General features: G+C 37.0%; 1 protein-coding gene across 1 annotated transcript in view; it reads right to left on the bottom strand.

Moving 5' to 3' along the window:
* The window catches only part of LOC150094001 (ecdysteroid-phosphate phosphatase-like), a 136,594-nt gene that overhangs the window by 66,023 nt on the left and 55,476 nt on the right, over positions 1–15,095 (bottom strand). The window lies entirely within an intron of this gene.

Genomic DNA, 15,095 nt, shown 5'->3' with positions numbered 1-15,095 from the left:
AGAGTGACCCGTGTGAATAATTTTTCTTTAAAGAAAAATTTTTCAGAAGAAGAGTAAGCCTTTGTTGGATTCTGAATGAAGAGAAATGAAAACTGTTAATACATCATTCAGAGTCCAACATAATCTACCATTCCCTGAGCAATTTTTTTTTTTTTTTTTAAACTAATAGTCTCATGTCCATAATATGCTATTTATGTAATTTCTTTCAAGTTATGTTAAACAATTATTTATTTATATTTTCTTTGGATAAATTACGATTATGAAAAGCTGTGTATTAAAATATCAATTATTTTGTGAATTTGATTCCTTTAATATAATGCTAAAAACTGTAATATGTGCATTTTTAATGTATCCAGGAAATTCCTTAAGAAAACACTTGATTGGCTGCAATGAGAAATTATGTTACTTTTAGCTAGCGTGTGCCTTAGCGCATGTTACTGTAGAGGACGCACGCAGCCAGTTGGATATAAACAAAACCAGTTAGAACCAGATTTTGGCAGGAAAGGAGAGTAGGATTTGACAAGCAGTACATGAAAAAAATGAGACACATGGAAGTAGGGAAGTAGGCAAGCATGGTGGCCGATTAACATGGCGCAAAAGGAATAACAAGGACTGGGAATCGCTTGACACTTTGACTTACCTTTTTCGGACTTCTAACCCTACTGTAATTTCCTATTGCCTTGCACTGGAATAATGCAGGTCAAGGGATAATAAGAATAAGAAAAGAAGGAAATTGGAAGTTAAGCTGGACCAGTGCAAAAGGATATATTCTCCCGAATCTATTAATCAGTTACGGAAACAGAAGATTCTTTTAAGTTTGTGTAGTCTCAAAGTGAAAGTCAACAAGAATTTAAGTGTGTTCATAGGATTCTCAATGTGAAGAAGCTATACTGCTTATGCCGGTAAGATTATCTTTTCTATGCCTAGTGTGAAGTAGCGAACTTATTTCTGGCGAACATAATTTAATCCTTATTGCTGTATTTAACTATTCAAGATCGAATGTGTGATGTAGTGAGACATTTCCATCTTGAAATTCCAAATATTGTTCCATTTGGATTAATGGTTCAAGACTGAAGGTGTGATATAGAGAAGCCTGTTGTAAGAAACTTAATGTAATATTGGAAACTGAAAATTCTGCAAACTATTTTGCTAGGTTGATAGAACTTTGAAATCTTGAAATGAATGTCGGATGGTTTATATTTTATAACTGTTCCGAATGGTTAAACTGAGTTGATATTTAAACTATATTGAATAATAACTTTAATCTGAGTGAAGTTGTGATAAGAATCCTTGATAATAAGAAGAATATAATCTGTAAGCATAAGTTCTAATCGTAATTATTATACTCAGCTGAGTAGTTTGCTAGTATCTCAATGAAAACTTAATTATTGTTTAACTGTATTTTCCCAACTAGAAATCTTTGCTTTGATTTAAATTTATGTGACACTGCATTAAATAATTTTATTTCAATTGAATCTTGTATTTGCTGATTTCTTCATTGCACCGCTCATTAAAATAATTCGAACCTTAGCGGGAATCCTATATAATAAAGAGAACCTTGGCCTAAAATTAAGTTAGTAATAACATAGATTGGTTGATGGTTGATTCCTCAACGTTGCTCGTGCAAATTTGAACATATAGTGGCACAGTTAAAAATAAATATTCTCTGTGTTCAAATGAGGAGTCAATCAACAACTAGAATACACATCGGAGTAGAAAGTAGGATCCAACAATATGCCTTTTTCAGATCTACAAAACTCAAGTACAGATCTTTGTTATATTCCCATGATTTCTCAGCTGTCTGTCGTCAAGTGAAATTCTGATCCTGACAGCCTCTATTTGGCCTGAATCCAGCTTGTTCTTCACCAAGTTTCTCTTCCACAATTCTTCTCAGCCGTTTCTCAAGTATACTTGCATATATCATTCCAGGAACACTCAATGATGAAATACCTCTGTAATTCTCACATTCAGTTTTATTTCCCCTTTTTATATATGGGTAGTATCAGAGCTCTACTCCAATCATCTGAAATTCGTCCCTCTGTCAAGGCCTTCTGAACTATGCAGTGCAGCCACTGTGTGACTTTTATACCTCCATACTTGAGCATTTCTGGACAAATATCATCTACACCTGCTGCCTTTCCACATTTCAGGCTTTTGATGGTTTATTTTTACTTTAAGTATGGATATGTATTCCTGACTGTATGCCTGTTTTGTGTTTTTTACCACTGTGCTATCACTGCTAGTTTCATTTAGCAATTTTTCGAAGTAATTACTCCATACTTCAAGGATATCTTTTTTCTCCTTTTTCATGTCACTTTATCATCTCTAATTTCTTTTACAGCACTCTTTCCTCCATTTCTGAGCTTCTTCAAGAATCTCCAGAATATCTTGCCACCTTCTTGATATTTATTTTCTATGTTCTTACCAAAGTCCTCCCATGATTTTTGTTTAGCCAGTTTTTTACATAGTGTTTAGCTTTCTTACATTTGTCTCTGTATTCTCTAAGACAGTGTTTCTCAAACTTCAGATATCCACGTATCCCTTCTTAAATTTTCATTATTTTATTTTATTATATTTCATTTCATTCATTTTTACTAGGAATAATTAAGTATATATGCGTAATTGTTTAAGTAAGAGCAGCTGTAAACGTTGTACGCTACCGATATTATTAGTGTGGTTTTTTTTCTTGCTTAAACTAAATACGAAAACGTTAATATTAGACCTAGTAACCTGCAGAGAAAAAAAAAAAAAAAAATATGGCGGCGGCATTATCATTCCATGATTTTAATTTGGATTTCAGTTGGTTCGTTAAGTGTGAGGTCTGTTATATGTATTCCTTCGATTACATAAATGATTTGTGGATGTTTAGTGCGGATGGAAGAAGGGTGTGTTCAAAATGTGACCTGAACGAGGAATTGATGAATGCGAATATGAAGTTGATGACAGAAAGTGCTAGTACCGATTGTGTCGCGAGTGCACGTTTGAAAGAGAAGGATGGTGAGCAAGACAGGCGAAAAAATGTTAAAAAATCAGGAAAAAAGAAAAAGAGCGATTTGACAACCGTAACAGATGTTAAAAGGGACGAAAGTGTGGCGGAAAGAAATGAAATTGAGAGAACGAATGAAAGTAGAAATGGCGTGATGCAGAAATCGCAAGTAAAAAAAATCGAAAGAATGAATGATAGCGAAAAAAGAATGACTGATGGCGAAAGTTGGACGCATGTTGGAACGAAAATACTGAACCAAAGAAAGATGAATGACAGTAAAAGTGAGAAGAATGATAGCGAAAGTTGGACGCATGTTAGTCCGAAAGTACGGAAACAAAGAAAGATATGTGAGAGTGAAAGTGAGAAGAATGATAGTAAAAGTTGGACGTATGTTGGACCGAAAGTATGGAAACAAAGAAGGATGAATGAGAGGGAAGGTGAGAAGAGACGGTCGAGAGTTAGAAAGTTAGAAAGATTTAATGATAGAGTGAATGTGTCGTGAGGTTTGGAAGGTGAATTGGATTGGATGAAGCAAGAAATGAAATGGATGCGGAATGAAATTAAGAGAATTCAGGTCAAAACTATTAAAATAACTCATGATGGCATGAAAGAGTTAACAAAAGGTGAGCAAGTGGCGTTGTATGGCGACTCCATTATTAAAGGTGTGCTAGAGGATAAAATGCACAAGGTATGTTTTCCAGGTGGTAAAATGAGTAGAGTGATTGAGGCATTGAATATGAGGCGGGAACGAGCAAAAGAGTTAATTGTATTAATTGGTACAAATGATTTGAGAGAGAACAAAGAGCATGTCAAAATGAATGTCAGGAGACTGCTTGGAAAGATAAAGGAGAATAGTGTGACAGGAAGGGTGGTCAGTGTGTTGCCTAGGTATAATTGTGGTGAAATGAGGCGGAGAGCAAGGATTATGAATGATATTCTGGCTGAAATGTGTGAGGAGATGGGAGTACAGTTTGTTAATGTGTGGAATGAGTTTGAGGGACGAAGTGAGCTGTATGGGAGCGATGGACTGCATTTGAGTGGTTATGGTGCGAGTCGCTTGGAGAGACTGCTGCTGGAAAGTGGAGAAGTGAATAGAGAGAATGAATCAGATCGAGAGGGGAGTGATGTGGAAGAGCAGGAGAGTAAGACAGGAGAGATTGAAGGAGTGGAAATGAATGGGGAAGTGAGTGGTATGAGTATAGAAAATGAGAGGTATGGGTATAGAAAATGAGAGAATGGGTGTGCAAGAGGAGCAGGGAAACGGGGAGGCTCAGGGTGGACAGGGATACACAGCGTGAGAAAGGTGGATGCTCCAAGAGGAGGTGAGAGCATGTGTAGGCAGGAAAGTAATGGGATGATCAGGGATCAAAAGGAAACAGATGGAATTGCAAAGGGTTCTAAAATGAAGAAGCAGAAAGGGAAATGGCCCCAGTCCAGCATGGAGAGATCACATCGAGTGAGTGGTATCAGTGGAACTAGCTGTAGATCCAGAAATGAGTTGTTGTGTTTGTATACCAATGCTAGAAGTATAAGAAACAAGACGGATGAAATGGTTGCACTAATTGCGTCTGTGCACCCAGAGATTGTCGGAATAAGTGAGACATGGTTAGATGAGGATGACATCCTGACAGGAATAGAGATGGAAAGGTATGATGTGTTTTGTGAGGATAGAAGGGGTAAAAAGGGAGGGGGAGTGCTATTGATGATAGAGAAAGTGTTATGTCCATACAAGGTAGAGATGCAAGAGGGAAATGGGGCCAGTGGTTTTGAGGCAGTATGGTGTGAGATAGAGGTGAATAGAATCAAATACTTGGTGGGATGTTGTTATAGACCTGGTAATGTGAATGGTGGTGATAGTGAAATGTATAGTCAAATAAGCCAAGCAAATAAGAAAAGGGTGATCATTATGGGTGATTTTAATTATGGCAATATAGACTGGAATGAAGAGATAGCAACTGGAAGTAAAGAAAATGAGTTTCTTGAGTTTTTGAGGGATAACTACCTCAGACAGTATGTAACAGAGGGCACAAGAGGATTAAGGGTCTTGGATTTGGTCATCTCATCGGAGGATGTAATTATCAATGAGGTATCAAATCATCCACCAATTGGTGAAAGTGACCATGAGGTGATTACTTGGGTGCTTGCCAGCAGTGCAAGGACACCTGTGAAAAAAGGGTATATGTGGAACTACAAGGGGGGTGATTATGAAGAGCTCAGGAGACAGCTTGCAGGTGTAGCATGGAAAGAGGAGTTAGCTGGAAAAGAGATCAATGCAGCTTGGGGGATTTTCAAAAAATATTTAGTGGATGCAATGTCTAAATGTATACCATGGGTGAGAAGGTTAAATAAGGTAGGTGTGAGATGGATGAATAAAGAGATTAAGCATGCAATACAGAGAAAAAGGGCATTGTGGAGGCAGCATAAGAGAAGTGGAAGTAACCAATTTCATGAGGTCTACAAAGACCAGGCAAGGAGGGTGATTGGTTGGTGAGAGTAGCTAAAGAGAGGTATGAACAGCAGTTAGCTAATGAAGCTAAAAAGAATCCTAGGGAGTTCTTTCGATATGTAGCCAGCAAAAGAAAGAATGATTATGGAAGGATGACATTGATTGGAGGAAATGGTATAAAGACAGCTGTTGCAGAATGTGTGGTGGAGATACTTAATGAGCAGTTCATAAAGATCTTTCAATCTTGTGAATGTGACTTCATGGAGAGATTAAGAGCAGTTGATGATGGGGAGGGGAGACTGACTGTAAGTGAGCAAGAGGTGTTTGGGGAGTTGAGTAAACTAGATGTAAATAAGGCTGTGGGACTTGATAATATATCACCGCGTATTCTGAAGGAATGTGCCAGAGAGTTGACACCTGCCTTGACATATTTTTTTAATACGAGTCTTGCACTTGGTCAAGTCCCTAAAGAGTGGAAGGAGGGCAAGATTGTGCCACTTCATAAAGGAGGTGATCGAACTCAAGCATCAAACTATAGGCCTATCTGTGTGTCAGGTGTTGTGGTTAAGTTGTTGGAGAAGCTTGTGAGAACTAGGATCCAGAGTTGGGTTGACAACAATGGTATAATCTTTGATGGACAGCATGGATTTGCTAAAGGGAGGTCGTGTTTTAGTAATCTACTTACTTATTACAATAAAGTGACTGCTTCCTTGGACAGAGGAGAAGGATACACAGTAATATACTTGGATTTCGCAAAAGCTTTTGATAGAGTACCTCATGATAAGTTGACAGTCAAACTAGAGCAGATGGGGTTGGATATTAGATTAGTGCATTGGAATGGAGATTGGCTATCTGATAGGTATCAACAAGTTGTGTATGGGGGTGCAATATCCAGGAAAAGGAAAGTCACTAGTGGAGTGCCTCAGGGATCTGTTTTAGGGCCATTACTATTTAACTTGTATATTAATGATATTGGCGAAGATTTGGATGGAGATATTCAGTTGTTTGCAGATGATGCAAAGTTGGGACGAACCATAAAGAGTAGTGAAGATGTTGTGGCCTTGCAAGAAGACTTGAATAAATTGAGTGATTGGGCAAGCAAATGGGGATGCGAGTTCAATGTTGAAAAATGTAAGGTTTTAAAATTTGGAAAACAAAGATGGGATGCAGAATTTATGCTTGGTGAGAATATATTGTTGGAAGTAGAGGAAATAAGAGATCTGGGAGTGATAGTGGATAAGGATCTAAAATTTAGGGGACACATCGCCAAAATTGTGAAGACAACACAAAGACTTCTGGGAATGATGAGGAGGACACTGACGTGTAGAAGTAGGGAGATTCTTGTTCCATTGTATAAGACTTTGATTAGGCCACATATGGACTATTTTGCCCAGATTTGGTCACCTGGTTTTCAGAAGGATGAAGAGATGTTGGAAAGGGTCCAAAGGCGACTGACTAAGGTAGTTTCTGACCTCTGGAATGTCGAGTATGAGGAAAGATTGAAAAGATGTAATTTGCAGAGTCTAGTGGAGAGAAGGAAGAGGGGAGATATGATAGAGACCTACAAGTTGGTAAGGGGTGGTTATAGGATCAATGGTGGAGAAGTTCTACAGAGAATAGTGGGAGTTCAGGGGAGAACCAGAGGTCATCCCTGGAAACTGTATAATTAGCATGTGAGTAGGGGAGTGAGAGACAGGTTTTTTTCGTGCAGAGTTGTGAATGATTGGAATGCCTTGCCTGAGAGTGTGGTGTCTGCAAGGAGTTTGAATGTGTTTAATGTGTTTAAGACCCGGTATGATGAGATGTGTGTGAGATAAAAGGACCTCCTAGATGAGTCTTTGACTCCATGAGGTCTTATTTAATAATAATTATTATCTAGTACACCTTTTTATCAAAATAATAATAATAAATAAATAAAGTATATTTCATTGTAAATGTCTATTTTATTTGAATTTATATGTTCATGTAAACAAAAAATGATTTATTTTTAATAGAACAAAATTTGGAATAGGTTCTTCTTCATTTCTCGTCCATGAAAATCCACATTTCAAGTAATTCATATCATAGTAAGATTTTTCATCTTCTTCCTAGTTGGTTCTCTAGAGATGTCAGACGACACACCCTTATCAATCTCGTTTGATCCAGATGCAATATCAACGTTTTCTTGTTGCTTACAGTTACTTGTATTTGCTATACTGCTCTCTTTTGTGAGTTTTATAAATCCAGTCTTTAACCAATGATCCATACTTAAGAATTTGAAAGATAAAAAAATTACCATATTTACTTGAATATAACTTGCACTTTTTTTCCCAAAATTAAAGCTAAAAAATCGTGTACTGCTGTATACAACAGCATACAGCATTTTCAACATAAACTGCTGTATACATTGAAAATAATTCTTTTTTTTTTCCTTAATAATGATTCCTTGCTTTAACAATGCATAGCTGAAAATTGCCACGTACTCCATTTAGATCTTTCGTGTACCTCTGGGGGTACGCATACCACACTTTGAGAAACACTGTTCTAAGAGCACAAGCTGACTTATTTGCCAGGAATTTTTGATATGCATTCTTCTTTTCCTTCACTGTCTCTTTTACTTCCTGTGTCCACCATGGAGTTCTGATTTTTCTATCCTTGCAGACAACCTCACCACATGCCTCTCTGGCTGAATCAATCAGTGTTTTCTTCAGGGCTTGCCAGTGAATCTCCAAAGTTTGGTTCCTGCTCTGAAACTCTTTCATTTTTTCTTGAATAATATTTGTGTATTTTAGTCTACAGTTCACATCTCAGAGCTGCTCAACTTTTATTCACTTTAAAATTTTCTTACATGTTCTTCTTTTCAATATAAAAAAAAAAAAAAAAATCAGCTAACGCCTTTTTATTCCCGTATATACGGGAGTAGGCGAGGCCATTTAGCCCTATCTAACTTTTGGAGACTGAGTGGGCAGTTCAATCTCCACTGGTACCCAATCAGAGACAGATGGCCCAAGGCTATCACTAATTAAGCGGTACGCAGTGAAGAGAGACGGCTCAAATGTGCCGCCATCTCGTGGTCTCTAACCCTAACACAATATATTTAATGTCTGAAATAATGTGGGTTCTACGGTCGATTTTCTTGAGTTTACAGGACGAAAAACCCGACACTCTTAATCTTTTCAATATATAAAATTCAATTTCATCCTGCTCAAGACTAAATAGTGAGTGATCACTTCCAATTTCAAATCCTCTATACACTCTGGTGTCCTGTACCATGGATTTTTATGTTGGAACATTAATAACCAGTCCATGTCCTGAGCAGAACTCCAACAGGTATTTGCCATTGTTATTAGCTTTACTCTTTTCTCCAAATTTTCCTAAAATATTTTTGTATGTCTGATAATCATTTCCTACTCTGTTATTTAGATCCCCAACAAGGACCACCTTTTCCTTTTTCATTATGTCAGTTGCTTATGCAACTCCTTTTCTTTGATTATCATTGACTGAATATAACATTTTGTACTTATTCCTCAGAAAGATCTCACCAGTTTTTGCCTTTTTTGTTTCGGTCACCACTATTATGTCGATCTGGTACTTATCAAATTCCTCACCTAATCCATTTCTTTGCCATTCAGGCTTCTTATGTTGATTGTACTGATCTTGAACTCTGGTGATGTTGAGTTGGGGTGGGTTTTAGGATTTCAATTATATGCCAACACAAAATATTACTATTCTGCAACACAGTACTCACTTTATCCAATATGAGTTGTTGTGTTGTTATATATACAAATATACTTATGTCGCACCATTCAAATGCACCAATCACTCTAAGTACAAACCTGGATTCTTGGCTCTCTCTCCTTTTCAAGCATAAACACATTTATTTAATTTAAAGACTGCGCCAGTTTATGCTCTATAATAACAAATTATACTACTCAGGGAGATACTTCCAATAACCCAGAATATGTAACTATCCATTAACTCCCTCAGTCAGTCGTGGCCAAAATTTCTCACTTTAACTTTACTCTCCCGCGACAAGTACGTATTTTTAGAGCGGTGAGTTGACACTCTTAATCAAGCAAGACTCAGTTTAGAAAAAGAACACATGTTGATTCTATAACTTCAATATACACTAATTAAGATTGCAATCTCATACAAATACTAAGTTAGGAAAGCTAGTTTCTTTCAGGGTTTGTCCCAGACATATAAAATCTTAATTCTTGGTAAACTGCTTATACTTAATCGTCACTTAACACATTACACTTATAACAATTCCTATCTCTGCAACTTTATCAAACTCGTCTTAACAATCTCGATGTCAGGCTCAAGTCTAATTGAGCAATTACTTAAAAGTCACTAGTTGATATTGTTCTGTTTTATCAAGTCTCTTGCATCTAAATTTCTTCACTCACTCACAGGCTTCCAAATTACAAATAATAAAACGTCTACATTACCTTCACATGGTTTCTGAATGGGTCTGCTGGCTGATACTGTTGTGGATACCCGAGACTCGATTCTTTGTTTGGACAACGTGCAGTGTTATATCTCTGCTAAGTGGCTATCCTTGATACGCACAGTGGCTATCTTTGTTCTGTGGACTTCATGGGAACATCGACGACTCAGCACCCGCTTATCATGAAAGCGGTAGCTTCATCGTGCTGGAAACTCTGTCCGTAAATTCAGGAACTGCTCGATTCAAACTTCCCGCTGCCACGCATCCTCGCCCGCCGTTCTGCCTGGAACCAGCTACCTCCTTTCTCCTTACAACCACGAGATCTCAGGAAAAAAAAGCCTTGTTCCTGCTCCTGCAATCCCTTATATTACGCATCACATAATGCCTCCTATCCTCTCCTGAAACACCTTGTGCGGTGCTATGTTAGTCTCATACTCTGAATGATGTCAGCACTTTTTTTCTGCAGCAGGAAATCACGTGACTGTTGTTATGCACACCTGCTCCTAATATTACACAGCCTCAGGCGCTTACACTAACCGTACCAAACCTTTGGACCTATTCTTACATATAGCTCAGTAGAATATTTAAGTAGAATATCTAAGTGCTATATTTTATTATCTTAATATTTTACACTTTAAACAATATTATCTGAATCTTACCAAATGCAAGTATTTTCTACTATGAACAATTCAATAGGCTAAGTTGTACATGTTGAAATCTGTATGATCTCTTGAAACGAAGTCACAAGACCATTCAGAGTTCAACAGAGTCCTTGTATGCTGACAAAAATGCCTGTAAATAAAATGGATGATGAAATTTCAGATGTTTTTTTTGTCTGTTTAACATTTTTTGTGTTTATTAACATAAACATAAAAAAATATTTTATGGTATGTATATTCCCCAAGTAATGTAATGCAATAATCCAACAATTAGGATTCCATACTAGTTCCCTATCAACAATTTTATTCCAAACTTGTTTCCTACCAACAATTTTATTCCAAACTTATGTATTTCGGGTGCGAACTACAGAAAATGTATACATACATATAAATGATTATATGCATACATTTAAAGAAATAGACATTAAAAGAATAGGGATTAAAAGCATACATTAAAAGACAAAAATGCCACTTGCATGAAACATTAAGCAAAAACATAAAATGTCAAATTTCACTCATCCAGTGACTAATATATACTTTAAAGCCATTTCATTGCACTGCATTAAATCTTCTCGGGTACATATATTATTAATGTCTATTAAGCAGCATTGCAGAAGATGATCCATGTTTGTGTTTCACCCCATGAGCAGCTGTCATTGTCTGTGTGGCCCCATCTGGCCATATTCTGCTTTTATCTGTCCATTCCAGAATGAAGTCTATTCAATGTCTTCCATCTTTGCCAGTCAAGATGTAAGCCGGAAGGAAGAGAGTCGTTTAAGTTCAGAGCCTCTGGAGATTGTTCTTGCCAAATTGTTGACCTTGTAGCTTTTATGGAATCAACCAATGGTTCCAATGAGTGAATAAAACTTTTCCTTGATCTTAGCCTCTTATGTACTGCAACATGTCCATACAAAGCATGCCATTCATCATTTAGTTGTTGTTTCCGCTCATATCTACTCTGTGTAGTCCTTCTGATGTGAGGAGGTGCAATACCAGACAGTGAGTATAGATGGTCAATTTTTGTAGGCTTAACGCAGCTTTTAACGTGTTAACATGTTTCATTAAGAACCTTTTCAATAATTTTGACATGTGATGATCTTTCCCAAACAGGGCTAGCAAACTCAGCTGTCAAAAAGCAGAGTGCCACTGCAGTGGTGTGCAGTACTTGTTGATTTGCACTCCACCAAGATGATGTTAAATTGGTGCAGAATATTACTACGTGTTTGAGTTTTAGCTGCTGTCTTCTCTATGTGTTGCTTATAATTTAGGATCCTATCTAATGTAACACCTAGGTAAGTAAGATTTGGATAATTGACCAGTTTCACACCATTCCATTCTATATTCAACTCGCTCCTCGCCTCCCTATTATTGAGATGGAAAAGACACATTTGGGTTTTACTGGGATTTGGTTTCAGTTGGTTTTCCTTATAGTAAACTGTAAGGGTTTCTAGCTCTGGTGTGAGCTGCTTCTCAATGTCATCAAAGGATTTTGCTTGATAAGCTATTGCTCAGTCATCTGCATATAAGAAGGTTCTTGACCGTGAGTTTATAGGTTGGTCATTAGTATATATATATATATATATTGAAGAGGAGGGGAGATAGCATACTTCCCTGAGGTAGACCATTTTTCTGGATATGCCATCTGCTCTTTTTTCCTTGAAAATCAACAAAGAATCTCCTGCTCAACAGCAACGATCTAAATATCTCCAACTAACTAACAGCTGTTTGTCATGCTGTAAATTTTGACTATAAGCTTTCTAAGATTTAGTGTGTCATATGCTGCTGTCAAAGCTATAAATACAGCTCCTGTTGCTAATCCTCTTTCAAAGCCATCCTCAATAAACTGTATTAAGTTTAATACTTGTCCAGTGCATGATCTTCCTGGCTTAAATCCTGCCTGTTCTTTTATCAGCACTTTCTCTATTTCTGGACTTAGTCTGTTCAAGATTAACCTCTCATATAGCTTCCAAACTGGTCTGTTATTTGTTACTGCAAAAAGTTCAGCTCTCACCTGTCTTGCTTCTATGACACTCCACCTACATCAATTCATGATGGATCTTAGTCTGGGTCCTTTCTGTGCTTTACTTCAAATATATGATTAGCTAAGCAATTTAAATGACCACACCACTGGTTAAACACCTTTAATATCAGTAATGTCAAAGCCCTTTCTCTTTATTTTTAATACAGTTCTGCCACTGAAGGCATCAGTTTGCTTCAAGAATTGTCTATCCCAACAATTTTCTATTTAACCCAACTCTCTCATATTCATATGCTAAATTTACTTGGAATGCTGTCTTGTATATACTACTAGTTGGGTGTTTTGTCTTATTCCAGATAACATTATTCCACTGACTGCCCAAAATACATAAGTAATAAAATAAGCCTAATCTGGGCTTATTCTATTACCTATTCCTATATTCAATTTGGTTTTGAAGTATCATCGCTTAGGCATTAGCTTATTTTAATGGATGTAACTCCACCATTTTGTTGGATTTGAACATTTCAATATTTTGTTGAATTATCAAATATTTTCAGAAGAGAAAAGCACTTGTCACAAAACAACAATGCTATAATTGAGCAACTAGTAGAAACAATCCAAACTTGAGTGCAAGCAGTAAGAAGTCCTACTGTATCCTTTTCGCCCTGTGACATATAAGGCTAAGATTCATCTCTTCCAGTTACTCCTGTCTTTGCAACTAATCCCTGGCCTCCCATCCAGCCTCTCTCTCTCTCTCTCTCTCTCTTTGTCATCCTTCACTAAGTTAGTTTTGGATTTTTTTTCTTCCTTCTGGGATTTGTGTCAAAGCTACTCTTTGAATTTCTGCTCTATACATTCTCAGTACATGACTTCCATGTTTTTATTTCACTGGCAATACCTTTTTCACCCTTTGTCATTTTATATTATTATTATTATTACGTGACAGCTCCAAGGAGTCCAAAGACTCATTGACGGAGGATACCTACTCTATAACTGTCCGTTTACTGTCCACCACCACTAGTATTTTCTCACAGACAATCACAAACATCTGTGCCCAAGACAGGATTCAAACCCACAGCATTTTGGCTGGAGAGCAGATATGCTAATCACTCAGCCAACACCAGGCTGGCCAGATATAATTCATCATCTGTTATACATGGCAAAAAAATTTTTTTAGCTTATTATGTAAACAGTTTGAAAATTATTTAATTGGCCCCTCACTTCTTTGTTTATTTCCATGTCTGATTCATAATAATAATGTTTTCACACTGCTGTTTTTTTTTGGTTTCATTATGATATATGGATGATATATAGATATTCAACCTTCTGAAAGTAGTATTTGCTTTTGTTGATTTGTGTTATATACTGGTAGTTTATCATCAATGGATGGAAGGATGTTCCTTGAATATCAACTGTTCAAATTTGGATAATTTAATGAACTTATGCTTGTTGAGATTATATGAGCATTTCATTACTTAGTTATGATGACTCCAAAAACACAATATGCATATTGGATATCCCTTCAAGGAGTATTAAAGGGAAGAAAACAATGATATTACGTAGAAAGTACAGGCAGTTCCCAGGTTCTGGACGAGATATATTCCTGAGAACATCTTTAGGTCAGATTTGTATGTAACTCGGATCCCTGATGAACAGCGCATATGTGACAATAGTAATGCAGTGTAATACTGTAATAAGAATACCCCTGTACTATAATAAGTTACAGAAACTACCGTGTTCTTTCTTTTAATTCAAACAAATAGAACATAAACAGAAGGCAGGCTAACATTAATCAAAGATAATGATGGAGATGGTGCTGGAGAGGATGGAATGGGTGCTGGAGAATTAGGAATTGAATCAGGATCAGATTCTGGTGCTGAAAAATCAGGATTTGATTCTGCAGCTGGAGGAGGGGAGCTTACCACTGAAGTCGATTTCTTCAAAAAGACATCAAGAGTTGTTTGCACAGCTTTTTTCTTTTTTTTTTTCATCATAAATAGCCTTGTAGCAGCTGATGTTCTCACTAACTGCATGTTAAACCTTTGTAAACTGCTCAATGTTAAGATCTTGCTCCTCAAGTTTAGCAAATCTTGCTTCAATGAGACGAAAGGCTTCAGCTAATTCTTTTGTGGTAAACTTTCTTGGCTCTGGATCTTCTGATTCTTCGTGTTCTTGTGTTTTCTATCAGCGGCTTCTCTATCTCCATAAGGTTAATTCTTGTGAATGGGACTCTAGTAAATTGACATCATTTTCATTGATGTCCAATTGCAATGATGCATTGCCACTGTCCACCACAACTTTTCTGGCTTCGCCGATGTCTTCTTCAGTGAAGTCACGAAAATCATCACAGAATTGAGGGTACACAGTTCCCAAATTATCAATTATCCTTATGGGTAGTCTTGGGAGCCCATTCGTAAGTACGGAATGCTGTAAGTCGGGTCATCCATAACCCGGGAGCCACCTGTATAATAAATCTTAGGTTTCCTCTGAGTCTTTTTATCATTATACATGGACTTCTACGGAGTTCAAAGACATTGTGGGAAGTGCACACTAACCATTATTTACATAATACCCATACCTCTCCTTAAATTCATTCA

Source organism: Typopeltis vanoorti, chromosome 23 (assembly GCF_054136105.1).
Source record: "Typopeltis vanoorti isolate ZY-2024b chromosome 23, IOZ_Tvanoo_1.0, whole genome shotgun sequence".
In the NCBI taxonomy this organism is placed as follows: domain Eukaryota; kingdom Metazoa; phylum Arthropoda; class Arachnida; order Uropygi; family Thelyphonidae; genus Typopeltis; species Typopeltis vanoorti.
This window is presented reverse-complemented; position numbering and strand designations above follow the sequence as displayed.